General features: G+C 46.6%; 1 protein-coding gene across 1 annotated transcript in view; it reads right to left on the bottom strand.

The window, feature by feature from the left end:
- The window catches only part of LOC126266748 (L-asparaginase-like), a 358,132-nt gene that overhangs the window by 320,054 nt on the left and 22,248 nt on the right, over nt 1-15,830 (bottom strand). The window lies entirely within an intron of this gene.

The following is a 15,830-nucleotide window of genomic DNA, read 5'->3' as shown; positions in this document are numbered from 1 at the left end:
CGCATTGACGGCACTTTGAACAGTGGACTTTACATTTCAGATGTGTTACGACCTGTGGCCCTATCCTTCATTCGATCCCTGCGAAACCCTACATTTCAGCAGGATAATGCACGACCGCATGTTGCAGGTCCTGTACGGGCCTTTCTGGATACAGAAAATGTTCGACTGCTGCCCTGGCCAGCACATTCTCCAGATCTCTCACCAATTGAAAACGTCTCGTCAATGGTGGCTGAGCATCTGACTCGTCACAATACGCCAGTCACTATTCTCGATGAACAGTGGTATCGTGTTGAAGCTGCATGGGCAGTTGTACATGTACATGCCATCCAAGCTCTGACTCAATGCACAGGCATACCAAGGCCGTTATTACCGCCAGAGGTGGTTGTTCTGGGTACTGATTTCTCACGATCTATGCACTCAAATTGCGTGAAAATGTAATCACATGTCAGTTGTAGTATAATATATTTGTCCTATGAATACCAGTTTATCATCTGCATTTCTTCTTGGTGTAGCAATTTTAATGGCCAGTAGTGTAGCATGGCTGACCTCTGGCTCATGGGTGCCAATGGACAGAAGTGCAGATTTAGGGCACAGCAGGTAGGCACAGCAAATGCATTCAGGTGTGGCGGCAAAGGCTAATTTCTCCAGCTAAGTGACAATACTGGCAGATTTGCCCTGCACGAAAACTACGCCGTAGCGAATGTTCAAATATAGGTGAATCCCTAAGGGACCAAACTGCTGAGGTCTTCGGTGCCTAGACTTACACACACGTAAACTAACCTATGCTAAGAACAATACACATACCCATGCCCGAGAGAGGACTAACCTCCGGTGGGAAAGGCCACGCAATCCGTGAAATTGGCGCCTCAACCGCGCGGCCACTTCGCGCGGCGCCGTACCGAATATTCCCAGTGGAGGAGTGATCAGCTTGTCCTGCGTGGCTCTCCTATATTGCGTTTTTAAGCTCTGTTGAGTTTCTGGTGAATTAGTAGAATACAGGACTGAGTGCACTTATTTCTACAGATGCCTATTTTTACCCCGGTGTGAAAGCAAGTAAAACATTCCGAAAGACGTCCTGTGCGTCCTGTTTTACCATCACATGCAGAGTCGACTGACTGGCGTCACGACCTTGGAATGCTAGGAATTTCGACATCCACAGGCTAAAAGAAGCGCCCCGAGAATCCGCGAAGAAACAGAGTGCCTTTTCATTTTTTTCCACGCGAAACGATCAGTTATTGGATGACTAGAAAACATGCGTTCATGGCGGAGGTCCTAGGCCCAGAATTCTCAGCACAGAGCAGGCCAATGGGCACCAGATTGGGAACTTTGTTTTTCATAATACGTACTGGGGCAAAAACTACAAATACTATTGGTGGAAGCTAGGGAAAGTCTTATAATTGACGGGCAAAGTTTTTAGAGCGAAATTACGTTCAGAGCAGACGTTGAGAGAGCAGTGTCTTCACTTTCTTTGCCAGATTTCTGCGGACTGTACCGAAGACTTCACATGCCGGGAGTGCGGATGTTCGTCGATCTACAGATGGAGAGAGCCGAAGACAATGTCTGCAACTATACTGTTGCAAGTGGGTATTCTGGTGACTTCCACCAAACACGTTTGCAGTCATCTCGTCTGCTCGCAATTAATATGGTGAGGTCGCAAAGCAGCTTCGACAGATTAGGTCGCAACAAATTTAGGCCTTTTTTGATTCAAGTAAATACAGGCTCTTTTTAAGTGAATTCACAGGCATAGTGTACGTGTAGCTTCCTTTGTTTCTCTCTTTTATGGAATCACTGTATTGACACGATTCCATTTAGTTTAATGAGCCTGTCAGGAAGTGCTTCATCATTTTCGTATTTATACTTATCAGATGGCCTTCACAGACACTTACGTGTACTATCAGTCGAATGTTCTCGAAATGTGTGTAACAAAATGTTTTAATGTTTTCTATTGATAAAACCGGGATTTACCTGGGCCAAGTATTTAATTTCGTAATCAGTAGCTGCCTCTCAAGAAGTTAATCAGTGTAACTACTGTGAAAATGTCGTTACTTGCAATTCAATCCTAGAGCCACCTTGTTATTAAAATTGTGTTAAATTTAACTCCGTTGCGAAACTACATTGGGCGTTTGGATTTCAGGGAGCGAATTGCGTCTCAGTAGGTCCAGCTGATGCAAATCAGGCAAGCTCACACACGGCATTTTGCTACTATTGCCACAAAATGGAAGACAGCGAGCAGGCGGAAGTTAGTGTGGCTCTCCTACTTTCGCATTACACAAGCAATAACGTTAGTAATAACAACAGAAATTGGGCTTTGTGGGTGTGCTCTTTTTGAAACAAGCAGAATGGTTCAAAACATTTAGCTCGTTAACTCGTTTTGGACACAGCTTATTACAAAATTTTACCAAAATGTCGAAATACGTTTCCGAATATCTAGTGCAAGCAAGTGATCCGGGAACTGGTAAAACCAATACAAATATAAACAATTTCATCAGTTACAAATCAAGTGACGATCACTCTTCTGTTTTTAAAAAATGGTTCAAATGGCTCTGAGCACTATGCGACTCAACATCTGTGGTCATCAGTCGCCTAGAACTTAGAACTAATTAAACCTAACTAACCTAAGGACATCACACACATCCATGCCCGAGGCAGAATTCGAACCTGCGGCCGTAGCTTCTGTTTTTAGATACTGAAGTTTAATACACTATTCACCAATAAACCTCTTAGTATGTAATGCTTCAATAGAAGATTTCATTAGTGTAAGTTTGAAATGAGAATACAGTTTTTGTTTTTATTTCACAGTGAACCCGGCTGTGTGTGCGCGCGTGCGTGTGTGTCTGTGTTCCCCCTCCCCCCTCTCTCCTAGAAATGCGTTAATACTCCACAGCCCACATGATGTGTGGCAGAGGACATTTTGATACCACTAAATAATCCCCCCTTACCTATTCCACTCGTGAATAGCGCGCTGGAGGGATGATTGTCAGTAAGCCTCTGTGTCAGCCCGAATTTTCCAAATAATCTCGTTGGGGCCATTTCGGAAAATGTAAATGGGAGGGAGCAATATGTGATGAAACCCTTCCCTGAAAGCACTCTTTCGAAATTTCAGTACCAAACTACTCCATGACGCACAACGCCTCTCCTAGTGTCTGCCACTGAAGTCATAGGAAGCCCTTCAGATGGCTCCTTGGAGTTGGCATTCAGCCAAGGCTACATACTGGTAGCTATGCAAAATGCAAATGTCGTCGACACAAAAGACTGGGGTCACCAGAGCCCCTTTCGAGGTATAATAGTGATGATAATAATAATAATAATAATAATAATAATAATAGCGTGTGACGAGGGCCTCCCCTCGGGTAGACCGCTCGCCTGGTGCAAGTCTTTCGATCGGCGACTTCGGCGACTTACGCGTCGATGGGGATGAAATAATGATGATTAGGACAACACAACACCCAGTCCCTGAGCGGAGAAAATCTCCGACCCAGCCGCGAATCGAACCCGAGCCCTTAGGATTGACAGTCTGCCAGCCCACTGATGGTGATTAAGAAAGGAACACTCAATTTGGAGTCCTGAGGAACACTATTCTCTTGAGCCCACAGTGAAATGAAGGTTGTACCAACTTTAACATAAAGTGGTCAGTGGGATAAAAACTGACGAATAAAAATCCATAGGGAGTCCTGAAAGCCGCAGTCATGGAGAGTAAGTAATATGTAATGGCACCTACTGGTGTTGAATGCCTTATGTAGGGATAAAAAAAGACTTCAATGAGATGTGGTTTGGGAAAAGTGTCAGATTGCTGTCTCCAACGGAACCAGATCGTGTGTTACGGATTATTCCTCCTGGGAACCACATTATAAGAGGATAGAAGGCCCCATGATTCGAGAACTCAAAACAATTGTTTGGCTACTATCCTTTAAATCAATTTGCAGAGGTTTACTGGTCGGTAGTTGTCGATGAATGTTAAACTTATCCCTGTTTAGAAAACACCTTTAGTTAAGTACCGTGTATGCGAGTCTGTAAGTCACTTTCAGATGCTGGATCATCAGATTATCAATACAATCAGTGCCTATGGCTGTACCATGGCCGACTCAAGAGCCCCAAGCAGTATCCAGTCAGTAAAGGGTTCCGTACATAACTCAGAATTACAGGGAATAAAGGATAGGCGAATGTTTTCAGTTTGTCTTTCATGCGTTCGAAACTTAACTGGCTAAGAACAGGACGTCGCCACTGTTGCGAAGTTAGTCACAAAATGTTCCACAAGAATCGGCGCATCAATAAATCTACCACCATGAAGGTGGAGATCCAGAACAGTTATTGATCTATGGCAGTCCAGCAAGTAAACTACAGAAATAAAGACTGTCTGCGATAAAAAACAGATATGGCACTTCCAGTATTCCTTCTTACAGCATTTAATTAGGCAGCGAACCTTTGCATGGGTCAACTTAAAGTGCTGTGGGCAGTCTGCGGGATTTCACATGAGATGTTGCAGGCCCGTTAAAGTCCTCAATAGCTGTACCAATTTCTTTAGTCCATCATGGTACTAGCCTCTGATAGAGGGGAGCGAGGTGCTGTAGAAAGGGCACTAACAGTTCCAGTGGCACAGGTGGTCATGTCAGAGACATCACTCACAACCTTGTCGATACAGTCTTTCAGAGAGGGAATGGAGGTGACATCAGAGGTAAATACTGCCAGTTGGCTCTTTGGAGAGCCAAGTATGGCAATTAGCCTGTCAGGCGGTGACAAAGAAGTAACATCACTGGAATGTGGTCAATGTCACAAAGATCGACGTACACTGACAATAGTAGTGGAGCCACGAGACTCGGGAAAGATATTTTAAGGTTGATATCTGAAAATATGGCATGGGCAGCATTAAAGTTGGTAGGAGTACAGACATTGAGGAGACGCAGATCAAGAGCAGAAGGAAGTTCATCTGCCCCTACCGAGATAACGAGGTATTCCCCCGCAGGGATGGTTTAAAGGGGGGGGGGGGGGCGGACAGGAATTAAACTGCGAGGTCATTGGTCCCCTGTTACCAGTAAATAATTACACAAGGGAAAGAAGAAAAGAAAGGAAATGTACAGCACAATAATAGGAGAAAGGAAGAACCAGAAGAACGACAGAAGGACAACCAACAGTACCGTGGACAAAACAGGAAAAGGAAACCACAGGTAGAAGCAAGAACCAGGTATAATGGGTGAAAACAAGATAGCACATGACCGTGACTGGCCGACCAGGAAAATAAAAAGGAAAATCCAGCCACTGCGTGACACATTAAACCATCCACCCTAAAAGCATTAGCGCAGATAACACAACGGGACAAAGGGCATGCGCTAAAACTTATATAGAATGATATAACCCACCGTCACATATAAAACGTAAAACTAAAGACAATGAGGCGTTGTCAGCTAAAATTAATGGCAACGAGTCCTGTAATGGGAGAGTCCGTCGCAGGGCAGCCAAAGAAGGACAGCTCACCAACATATGGGCCACTGTCAGCCGGGCGCTGCACCGAAACTGAGGTGGGTCATCACGGCGCAGGAGGCAGCCGTGTGTCACCCAAGCGTGGCCAATGCGGAGCCGGCAAAGGAACACAGAGTCCCTGCGAGAGGCCTGTGTGGAGGACTGCCACACATTCGTATTCTCCTTAATGGTATGCAGTTTCTTGTGCGTACTGAGGTTATGCCATTTCGTCTCCCAAACCCGCAAAACTTTGCGGTGTAGTGCTGAACGCAGATCAGTTGCAGAGAAGCGGATCTCCATAAGCGGTTTCCGCTTAGCCTGTTTGGCCACCCTGTCACCAAGTTTTGTTGCCTGGGATTCTGACGTGACCTGGGGTCCAGACAAACCCCACTGAAAGATTAGACTGTTCCAGAGCATAGATGGACTCCTGGATGTTCGCTATCAAAGGATGACGAGGGTAGCACTGATCAATAGCTTGTAGGCTGCACAAGAGTCAGTACATAGAAGAAACGACTCCCCAGGGAATTAAAGGATGTGCTCAATCTGGTACCGCGCGCCGCGGAATTTGAATCCCCGCCAGACGTTATGGACGTCGAAGACCCCTAGAGGTCTGTTAGCTGTGGTGACGCGCGCCTCCAGGCCTGCATTCAGTGTGAGCGCGCCACAGTGGAACACGTTGTTCCAGCGGGCAATAGCAGCGCCTCCGATAGAGTATTTAAGCACCTACCTCTTACTCAGCCAGCGAGTCTAATCTTGCGTACGTCTGTGGACACGTCGCCTCGCGTTAGACAGCTTACTTACTTCTTGTTCTGTGTACGAGTGGACTTGGTTGTTAGGTTTCCTTGTGACTCCCTTGTTTCGATCTTGTTGTTGTTCGTTCTGTCCTTCGTTGGTCGTGTCCATCCTCTCCCGTTGTGTTGTTGTTCGCAGGCCGCTCCGCGGGTCTCGACGCGCTTTCCGTCACTTTAACCACGCGACCATTCTGGTCGCAGTTACAACACAAGAGCATGAGAGAGAGCCACCACCTCGGCAGTGAAAACACTGCAGCCATTGGGCAAGGAATGCTGTTCAATATGTCCTCTATGGACATAGGCAAAGCCAATCTAAGCATCAGCCATCGAGCCTTCAGTGTAAACCACTTCGTGGACTCGATACATGTCAAGAATCGAGAGGAAGTGGCAGCGGAGCGGAGAGCTGCGGGGTTAACTGAGTCCTTAAGGCCATGTAAAAGATCCAGGCGAAGCCATGTCCTAGGTGTACACTATGGAGGTGTACTTGAATGGACCTCAAATATAAGAGATACAGGCAAGGACTCCAGTTTGGAAAGAAGGGACTGGAAGCACTGACCTGTGCCGCCGATGCGGGAGATGAACCGCTATAGGTGGGAAAGTTGATGGTGATTCGGATGTGCACGAGGACAACGAACGTGTGCAACATATCTGGCCAGCAATTGTGCACACCTAACCTGCAACTCTGGCCTCTACAAGGACGCTGGTCATCAGAATCGTCCAAAAAGTTCCTGTCGCTAGGCGAACGAGACAGTGGTGCATTGGGTCGAGTAAACGCAACACTGAGGGCGCCGCCAAACCATAAACCAGACTCCCATTGTAAAGGCACCGGAGGGCATTTTGTGCTGCCAGCACTTCCACTTAAGCTGACGAAGGTGAGGAAGTCAGGCCAATCTGGCGTCGAAAACCAGTCCTAAGAATCGATATGTCTCCACTACAGTGAGTGGATTGTCATTAAGGTAAAGTTCTGGTTCCAGATGAACAGTACCACGCCGACAGAAGGGCATAATACACGATTTTGCGGCTGAAAACTGCAAACCGTGGCTAGAGCCCATGACTGTGCCTTGTGGGACGACGCTCAGCAAACACCAGTACTGGTGGAGCAGTACAAAGTGCAGAAGTCGTCTGCATACAAAGAAAGTGAGATGGACGGCCCTACCGTTGCTGTTAGACCATTAATGGCCACTAAAAACAGAGAGACACTTAATAGACAGCCCTGCAGGATCCCATTCTACTGAATATTGGGGGAACTGTGGGAGGCACCGACTTGGTCACGGAAAGTACAAAGAGACAGGAAATTTTGGATAAAAATCGGGAGCAGGCCTTTGAGACCCCACACGTATAATGTGGCAAAGGTATGATGTCTCCAGGCGGTGTCATATGCTTTTCATAAATCAAAAAGATGGCAACCAGATGTTGGCGTCTGGAAAAGGCTGTTCAGATGGCAGACTCGAGGGACGCAAGATTATCAGTGGTAGATCGACCCTGGTAGAAGCCGCCCTGACACGGAGCCAGTAGGCCATGTGACTCCAGGACCCAAACCAATAGCCTACATACCATACTTTCCAGCACTTTACAAAGAACATTGACGAGTCTGATGGGCAGCTAGCTACCCACATCAAGAGGGTTTTTACCGGGTTTGAGTACTGGAATGATGCTGCTTTCCCGCCATTGCGATGGAAAGACGCCATCACACCAGATTCGGTTGAAGATGACGAGGAGATGTCGCTTGTAGTCAGATGAGAGATGTTAATCATCTGGCTGTGGATGCGATCAGGCCCAGGACCTGTGTCGGGACAATGTGCGAGGGCACTGAGGAGCTTCCACTCCGTAAATGGGGCGTTATAGTGAATGAGGGGACTTTCCCTTCCAGCCGCCGTTTGAGTGTGCGAATGGCTGAGGGGTAATTCTCCAATGCAGAGGCTGGAGCACAGTGCTCAGCAAAATTCTCCGCAATCGCGTTTGCGTCGGTAGATAACACGCCATTTATGTGAACACGGGGAAAACTTGTTGGCGTCTGATACAAGAAAACACGTTTGACCTTTGCCCAGACTTGGGAAGGGGACAGAATGAGATTTTCACTCTGCAGCGGAGTGTGCGCTGATATGAAATTTCCTGGCAGATTAAAACTGTGTGCTCGACCGAGACTCTAACTCGAGACCTTTGCCTTTCGAGGGCAAGTGCTCCACCATCTGAGCTACCGAAGCACGACTCACGCCCGGTACTCACAGCTTTACTTCTGCCAGTATCTCGCCTCCTACCTTCCATTTTGGGAAGGTGACGTTTGGCACTCAATGGCCGAGACAAATCTCTCCCAACACGCCTGCTTCCATCGTTTGATAAGTTGGCGAACTTGGGGTATTAGGTGGTCCAAGGAAGGGAGCTTCAGGGAAGGGTGCCGCTTATGCCACTATAGAGCTCTCGCCGACGCTCCTAAATGCTTCAGTGACTTCTGGCGACGACCAAGGGACTGCCTTTCGCCGGGGGCACCCTAAAGAGTGAGGGATCGTGTTTTCTACCACAGAAACGATTATTGTAGTGACCTGCTCAACCATCACATCAATGTTACTGTGTGGGGGAGATTGGTTGGTTGGTTGGTTTAAAAGAGAGGGAAAGGGACCAAACTACGAGGTCATTGCCCCCTTGTTCCTAATAAAACAATGCCGCAAGTGTGCGAATAAAACAGTTGAGACATATAACACAAAACAGAAAGAAAGGTCAGACCACAAGAACGAAGAAAAAGCAATGAACACTAAAAGGACCAAAAGGACAAGAGAACAACAGAGAGATGCAAGAAACAGTTAGAAGAGAGTAAAACAAGGAAGCAGACTACAGTCGCTGGCCCACCACGAAAAGAAAAAGGAAAATCCAGCTAACCAGCAACACATTAAAACCTTCACCCTAAAAGCACTAGGGGGAGAACACAGAGGGACAAAGGACATGCATTAAAACTCAGATCAAATGATAAAACCCACCCTCACAGATGAAACGTAAAACCAAATCAGCCGATGAGGTGTTGTCTGCTAAAATCAATGACAAAGAGTTCGGCAACTGAAGATGAAGTCACAGGGCAGCCAAAGAAGAACAGAGCAGAAGAATATGGACCACTGTCAACCGGGTGCTGCACTAACACTTAGGTGGGTCTTGACGGCACAGGAGGTAGCCGTGGGTCCCCCAGGCATGGCCAATGTGGAGCCAGCAGAGAACCACAGAGCCCCTGTGAGAGACCTTCATCGAGGACTTCGAGGACTTCATGGTCCCCTTAATGGCTAGCGATTTATTGTGCTTACTAAGATTTTGCCATTCTGTCTCCCAAAGCTGAAAAACTTTGCAGCGTAATAATGAATGTAGATCACTTGCGGGGATGCCCATCTCCAGAAGTGGTTTCCGTGTAGCCTGTTTGGCCAGCCTGTCAGCAAGTTCATATCCTGGGATTCTAACATGACCAAGGGTCCAGAAGAACACCACTGAACGACTAGACCATTCCATGGCATAGATGGACACTACTAAAAGATGACGAGGGCAGCAGTGGTCGACAGTTTTCAGGTTGCTCAAGGAGTCAGTACATAAAAGAAAAGACTCCACATGGCATGAACAGTGATATTGAAGTGCACGAGAAATGGCCATTGGGTAAGGAATGCTGTTCAATATGACCGCCGTGAACGTAAGCAAAGCCAACGCGACCATCAGCCATCGAGCAATCGGTGTAAATCATTTCAGAGCCACGGAACACGTCAAGAATCGAGAGGAAGTGACAGTGGAGAGCCGCAGTGTTAACGGACTCCTTAGGACCACTTGAAAGATCCAGATGAAGCTGCGGCCAAGGCATACACCATGGAGGTGTACATGAACGGACCGCAAGTAAAGGTGGTGAAGGGAAGGACTCCAGTTCGGAGAGGAGGGACCACACGTGAACCACAATCGTTAGCCCCGACCTGGGCGACCGATGAACAGCCGCAGGTGAGAATAGGAGACGATAATTTGGATGCTCAGGAGAGCTGCGAATGTGTGCTACGTAACTAGCGAGCAGTTGTGCATGTCTGATTTGCAATGAAAGAACCCCAGCCTCCACCAGTACGCTGGTCACCTGACTCGTCCTAAAAGCTGTCACTAGCCAAACCCCACAGTTGCCTGCGTACAGGGTCAAGTGAATGCGATGCTGATGGCGCTGCCTAGCCATAAACCACACTCCAATAGTCAATTCATGATTGGACAAGGGCTCTGTAGAGCCCCAGCAGCGTAGAGCGATCTGCACCCTAATTTATGTCGCTTAAGCAACGGAGGGCATTGAGGTGCTGCCAGCATTTCTGCTTAACCTGGCGAAGATGAGGAAGCCAAGTCAATCGAACATCGAGAATCACTCCTTAGAATCGATAAGTCTCCCCTACAGTGAGAGGATCATCATGAAGCTACAGTTCTGCATACAGAGAAGGTGAGACAGAGGGCCTGACAGCTGGTGCTAAACCATTACTGGTCGCTAAAAATAGAGAGCCCTGTAGGACAGAGCCTTGTGGGACTCCATTCTCCTGGATATGGATGGAAATATGGGAGGCACCAACATGGACACGGAAAGTACGAAGAGACAGGAAGTTTTGGATAAAAATCGAGAGCAGGCCCCGGAGACCCCACTCATACAATGTGGCAAGGATATTATGTTGCCAGGTAGTGTCGTATGCTTTACGTAAGTCAAAAAAAGACGGCAACCAGGTGTTGCCATATGGGAAAGGCTGTTCGGATGGCAGACTCAAGAGACACAAGATTATGAGTGGTAGAGTGACCCTGGCACAAGCCGCCCTAACATGGAGCAGAAGGCCACGTGACTCCAGGACCCAACACAACAGCCAACATACCATACGTTCCAGTAGCTTACAAAGAACATTGGTGAGGCTCATGGGCCAATAGCTTTCCACATCAAGCGGGGTTTTACTGGATTTGAGCACTGGAATGATGGTGCTCTCCCACCATTGCGATGGAAAGATGCCATTGCACCAGATCCGGTTGAAGACCAGGAGATATCACATGTAGTCAGATGAGAGATGTTTAATCATCTGGCTGTGGATCCAATCAGGCCCAGGAGCTGTGTCGCGGCAATGTGTAAAGGCACTGAGGAGCTCTCACTCTGTACATGGGGCGTTATACGATTTACTGTGGCATGTAGTGAATGAGAGGACTTTCCCTTCCAGCCGCCGTTTGAGAGAGCGAAAGGCTGGGGGGGGGGGGGGGGGGGGGGAGTAATTCTCATATGGAGAGGCTCGAGCAAAGTGCTCAGAAATCGCGTTTGCCTCAGTAGATAACACGCCATTTATGGTAGCACCAGGAACATCTGTTGGGGTCTGGTACCTGAAAAGACGTTTGACCTTTGCCCAGACTTGGTAAGGTGAGGTATGGCACCCAATGGTCGAGACGTATCTCTCCTAGCATCCCTGCTTCAGTCGTTTGTTAAGTTGGCAAACGCGGGTACAGAGCAATTTAAAGGCTATGAGGTGCTCTAGGGAAGGGTGCTGCTTATGCCGCTGTAGAGCTCGCCGACGCTCCTTAATTGCTTCAGCGACTTTCGGTGAGCACCAAGGAACTGCCTAATACCTTGTGCACCCTAAAGAGCGAAGGACAGCGTTTTCTGCTGCATGAACAATTGTTGTCGTCACCTGTTCAACCATCACATTGATGTTACTGTGTGCGGGACATTCAACAGTGACAGCAGAGGTGAAAGTTTCCCAGTCCACCTTGTTTAAAGCCCATCTGGGAAAGTGTCCATGGATCTGATAGAAGATAGGGAAGTGGTCACTACCACACAGGGCGCCAAGTGCTCTCCAGTGGATAGATGGGAGAAGTCCTGGGCTGCAAATGGCCGAGTAGCTACCATGAGTCACACCAAAATGTATGACGGCGGGTTCGAACTGAAACAGTAAAGTTTCGACATCTCTGCTTCAGCCAGTAAGCATGGTGCCACCCCACAAGGGGTTATGGACGTTAAAATCTCCTAAAAGTAGGAAAGGTTTAGGGAGTTGATCAATCAGTGCAGCTAATACATTCAGGGGTACTGCACCATCTGGAGGAAGATATACGTTGCAGACAGTTATTTCCTGTGTCATCGTTATTCTGACAGCCATAGCATCAAGAGAGGTTTGAAGGGCACCAGTTCACTACATACTGAATTCAGGACATGAACGCAAACTCCACCTGACACAATTACAGTCTCTACGGTTTCTGTAGAATCCCTTATAGCCACAGAGGGCAGGGGTTTGCATTGCCGGGAACCATGTTTCCTGAAGGGAAATGCAGAAAGGCGGTTTAAAGCTTAACAGCTGCTGTAGCTCATCCAGGCGGTGGGAAACACCGTCGCAATTCCACTGGAGGATGACGTCACCTTAAGGCTGGGAAGGCATGGAACATTCAATGAGGCAGTTTACACCTCAGAGTCACCTGTTGCCACCGACTTTTTGCCTGAGCAGTATATATCAATTTTTTTATAAGGGTCTGGCGAGATCTAGGTCCTAGCAAATGCCAGAATCTCCACCTCATCCATAGATGCCGAGTTTGGAGGTAGCAGTGGTGTGGGTGCCACCGCTATTCCATTGGTCTTAGGGTTTTACATCACAGCAGTAGACCATCTCTTTGAACTTCTTGGGTAATGTATCACCGTCAAAGGCCAAGATAGAGGCACCGGTGGCAACCTGATTATCCCTCGGACCCCGGTGGACATACCAAACGAAATGTACACCGTGCCGTTCTAAATTGGCTGTGGCTTATAGTCTGAGTGCAAAAGAAGGACCCTGTGAAATATGATACCCTGGACCATATTTAAGTTCTTATGAGGCGTGATGGTTACAGAAACATCCCCCAGCTTGTCACAAGACTGACCCAGATCTCATTTTGCACAAGCCCTCCACCTCCCCAAACGTGTCCTCTAAATGCTTAACAAAAAACTGAGGCTTCAACGTCATGAAAGATTCCCCCTCAGCTCTTTAACATGAAAGGTACCAGGGAGATAAGAGCTGCTGCCATCCTTAGCCTGATGTTCCCCCCATGGTCTGGCCAAGGAGGGGAACGATTTGGAGTCTTACTTCTGTTCATTGAACTGAGCCCATGAATGCTTAGAGACTGCTGATGTTTTACCACCAGCAAGAGATGATGTACAACGCTTCATCACATGATTAACAACGCTGCTGCCACCCACTTCGACCAGGGGCCCTCCCCACAGGCACCACCCAGCCAGAGCAAAGACCATTGCTGGGAGTCCCGATGTCCCAGGGGATGGGCACCTATTCCTTGGCAAACGTGGGGAGTTGATGGCACAGGTATCAGCAGAGTGTTCCCTGTGTGGTCAGGAGGCTACAACCAACAATGTACATGGCAGTTCCACCACAAATGACTGTCTACCATGCTGGATATCAGGTGCACCAAGCAAAAAAGCACATTCTCTTGATTTTTTTTTCAGGTTATCAGCCAAGTGGTGGCGTCGTCTTGTTGCAACATTTCGACGATATTTGTACCCATCATCTTCTAGCGAAGTGTCGGGATGCTGTGTGTGGCGTCTGCACACAGATTGAATAGCCACCGGGTCTCCACACCCGGGCCCCCCACCACCACCGACGTGGACCCCCTTTCGGAGGAACGTGATTGAGGGGCCTACAGAAGTGGACGACGACCAAGCAGTCATATAGATATGAAGAACACAGCATCCCGACACTTCGCCAGTGGATGATGGGTATAAAACTCGTCAAAATGTTGTGACAAGATGACACAACCACTTGGCTGATAACTCAAGAAGAATCCATCATTGGAATACGCCGAGGAAGACTGCAATCACGTAAATCCATTATCAACGTCAGTGTTAAAAACGATACTGCACAGTTGATGAAAAAAACGCACCCAGGACGGTGACATCGCCCAACAATTAGAAAATGATCAGAAGTGCCGATCCACATCGACGAAGGATGCGATAGGTCTCAATGCATGATGGACACAGTGCACCTTGTAAGGTGCCCTTCCCCAATTGGCTTGCTCTTCGGGGAAATTTTGAAAAATGGAGGTCAAACCCGACGGGAGACTATCACATAAAGGCCAAAACGTGTGAGACTCCTTTTAGTCGCCTCTTACGACAGGCAGGAATACCTCAGGCCTATTCTAACCCTCAGGCCCACAGGGTGAGGGCTCAGGATGGAACTTTGAGGAACATCACATGTAATTAATTGCCATTCAGATGAAGACTGACTGCTTTTCTGATAGTTAGGTATGACTAACAATTTCGCAGCACTGTCAGTGACACCATAATAGTCTAGTTTGCTCACACAGTCAAAGGATTTTGACAGGCCAAAGAAAATGCCAGTAGCCTCTAATTTGTTTCCTAATGAATTAAGGACATTCTAACTGTATTCATAAATAGGCTTCTCTGTATCAGACCCCTTAAGGAACCCAAACTGTAACATAGACAATATACTATTTGCGGTCAGTTGCTTAAAGACACTTTAACACGACTTTTTCAATTTTTTTTGAAAAATTCGGCAAAAGTGAAATTGGTCGATATTTAATAACATCTCTTTAACCCCTTCTCGTACAGAGGATTCGCTTCAACGTATTTTAGCCAATCTGGAAATGTTCCGCTGATAAGATGTTCATTACACAATAACTTAAGATAGAACTCAACTCGCATGAGCACTCTATCTTTGTTGATATGTTATCATAACCAGTAGAATACTTTGATTTTAAGGATTTTATAATGGATGCTACTTCTTTGGGAGACATGGGTGTCATTTCCATTTTACTGAACAAAGAGACTGGTCTCATATTCTGTATTAGAAGTATCTGCTCCTCTTCTTTTTTGGCCCCACCTGCCTCTGACTTCACTATATCACACACAGTTTTCATTTTGTTGCCAGATGTGACTATTTTTTTCCCATAATAAAGCTGAATAGATTTCTGGATTACTTGCTTCTATATTTGGCAGTATTCTTTGCAGTGCATTATAATGCTACCTATATAAAAGATACAGTCTTCTATTTGTCCTGTGAGATAGCTTTATTACTTGTGCAATCCATAGTTTATTTTTACACCTCTGTTTGATCTGAGGTACCTTTAAGGGAAAACAATTTACAAAATAGGACGTAACTTTATATTAATAAAATTGCTCTGTATTTTACATTTGATTCAGAAATATTGTAAACATCTATCTCGTTCAAATCTTTGAGCAATCTCCTAAAATTTTCAATTTTTGACTGATTTATTACCCTCCTATACTCAGAGTTAATAGACTTTTTGCGCTGACAAGTTTCAACATTTAACAAAAGATGCTGAATGTCTTGATCAGATAGCCTATTTACTATTGGTTTTGTGATGTGACCTTTTTCCCTAAATTTGTCTACAAAGATATTATCAATAGCTGTCTCACAGCATTTACATAATCTAGTTGCAAATTTCACAGTAGGAATTAAATTGAATATCAGTGTTACTGACTGCAACAATTGTTCCCCGACATATGTTTTCAATAAATCCACATTAAAATCACCTTATTTTTTTACTGTGAGATAGACAACAGAGCTTCCACATTTCTTTATGAAGAGGTTAAAGTTTCCTGAAGGTGCTCTGTAT

This window comes from Schistocerca gregaria, chromosome 4 (genome assembly GCF_023897955.1).
Source record: "Schistocerca gregaria isolate iqSchGreg1 chromosome 4, iqSchGreg1.2, whole genome shotgun sequence".
NCBI classification, from domain to species: domain Eukaryota; kingdom Metazoa; phylum Arthropoda; class Insecta; order Orthoptera; family Acrididae; genus Schistocerca; species Schistocerca gregaria.
The sequence above is the reverse complement of the archived record's forward strand: the minus strand, read 5'-3'. Positions and strand labels throughout refer to the sequence as shown.